The sequence below is a fragment of the Mandrillus leucophaeus genome, unplaced genomic scaffold (assembly GCF_000951045.1).
Source record: "Mandrillus leucophaeus isolate KB7577 unplaced genomic scaffold, Mleu.le_1.0 Scaffold282, whole genome shotgun sequence".
In the NCBI taxonomy this organism is placed as follows: domain Eukaryota; kingdom Metazoa; phylum Chordata; class Mammalia; order Primates; family Cercopithecidae; genus Mandrillus; species Mandrillus leucophaeus.
In genome coordinates this window covers 250,014-252,112 of record NW_012102943.1, presented here as the reverse complement: position 1 = coordinate 252,112, position 2,099 = coordinate 250,014, and positions in this window count along the sequence as shown.

Below are 2,099 nucleotides of genomic sequence, written 5' to 3'. Positions count from 1 at the left end.
GCCTCAGGATCAAATCTATGCCACACTTGCATGGGCACATGTGCCAGTTTTGTCATATCTCTAACTATATTTTCAACTACTTGCCCTTGATTATCTATGTGTAGGCAGCAATTAGTAAGGTTAAATTTCCTACAGATCTCTCCTTCAGCTGCTAGCAAGTAGTCGAGAGCTAATCTATTTTGATAGATAGCATTTCTCATCTGAGTTTCCTGCTGGACCAGAATAGTCAAGGTTCTGCCAGTTTTATTAGTGATTATTTTTAAGATAGCTTGTAACCGTATGATTCAGTTAATCATGTAAATGGGGGTCCAGTATCCCCACGAGCCATCTTGTGCCTAAGTAGCAGGCCTATAATATTGTATGATTCTCTCAGGGGGCCATTTATTTATTTATTTTTTTCAATTTCTTATAGCTATGCTTCTCTTTTTGTGGGAAGCTAGACAGGGAAGCCCAGGAGTTCGCCTGTTTTTATGGGCAATAGGAAGAAAGATGGTTTAATAGTGCCAATAACACAACTACCTGCCCACTGGTCAGGTAATTTGGCATGAGCTCTATGCCCACATACCCAGTATAATCCAGTGGGGACTATCCAGTCCCGATGGGACTCCGGGTGGGTCCACACGGTTTGCAACTTTGGGAATTTACTAAATTGACTTCTCTCCGTGTGATTTTTAACTCCACCAAGTGACTGTTTTTGTGGTACCATTATACGGCTTCTGTCTTGGACAACTAAGTCATCCTACAGGGTGAGTTAATTCTTTTTCTTCTCTAGCTATGCAATATTGTCCTATAATTGAGGATTTTAGGACCCAGAAATTATCAGGGTGATTCTTTTGAGCTGGGAATTCATCAAGAACTGGGTCTGTAGGTAGTAATTCTCGGACTTCCTATGGCCATTGATCTCTTATTACAGTTCCTCCACATGCATAACATGAAGCGACATTGAGAGACTGTGCTACATGCTTGGCTAATTGCAAAAACAAATTTCTTGTTTTTCCTGGAATTTCTGGTACTGGCACATTTAGTTCATCATAGAAAGTTTGAAACACTGGCTCAGGAGAGCATTTGTAAATTTCTCCTTGAACCAAGATATTTATTGGAGGACCCTGTCTGGCCCCATCAATTCCTAAGGTCACACGCTCCTCTTTTTTTCCAGTGAGGATCAAGGGGATTGGTTATTACTAGCTCTAAGGGGTTACATTGACCCTTAGTACAGGAAGGGTCATTTTTTTCCTTTCTGAAGGTGGACTGGATCCTTTTCATCTTTTTTTTTTTTTAATCCAAGTGGCCTAAATGACACAAGACCAGTATTTACATTTATTTCCACACAGTCCTAATTTATGACAGATGTACTTATTTTCTGCCATATAGCCTCTTTTCTAATTAAGAGAACCACACCTTATTCCTAACTTATTACTATTAATGACAGCACAGGCATCAAATTTTCAGGTGACTTGTTTGGGCACCCCCCCTTTTTTATTTTTTCCTGTTTTGGCTAACACTGCACTCATATCGTTTATGAGCCCCTACCAGTCTTCAGTTCTTAATCTTATTTTAAAAACTGTGGTCATGGGAGGCTCAGATGGGTCATAACACACATCAGGTTGGTCAGTTCCTGGGTTACATACCTTGTATAGAATAATAATATACAAACAAGTTCTTTTTAGAGTTCCAGTACACTTATAACCGTAAAACAATAGGACCATAGCAACCTTTTGTCCTACCCTCAGTGACTTGACGTATACACAGGGAACAGCCCTCAGTCTGAGGAAGGTCAGTTGAAGTCCTTACTGTACAAGTCCAAATTTTAAGGAAAATGAGACCTGTGATGAGTTTCCTCATGCTTTGGCTGTGCGTGGACCAGTCAGCTTCCGCGTGTGACTGAAGCAGGGCTTGTCGTCTTCTTCAGAGTCACTTTGCAGGGGTTGGCGAAGCTGCTCCCGTCCACATACCGCTTACAGTCTACTGATGTTTAAGGATGGTGTTGGAGGTTGGGCCTGCTAGAATAAACTGAGTCCAACCCCTCTACACAGTTATGTTCAACTGGGCTCTCTGATACTGGGAGCAAGGTGGTGGGGTTTAGGGTGTTGCAAACTTCA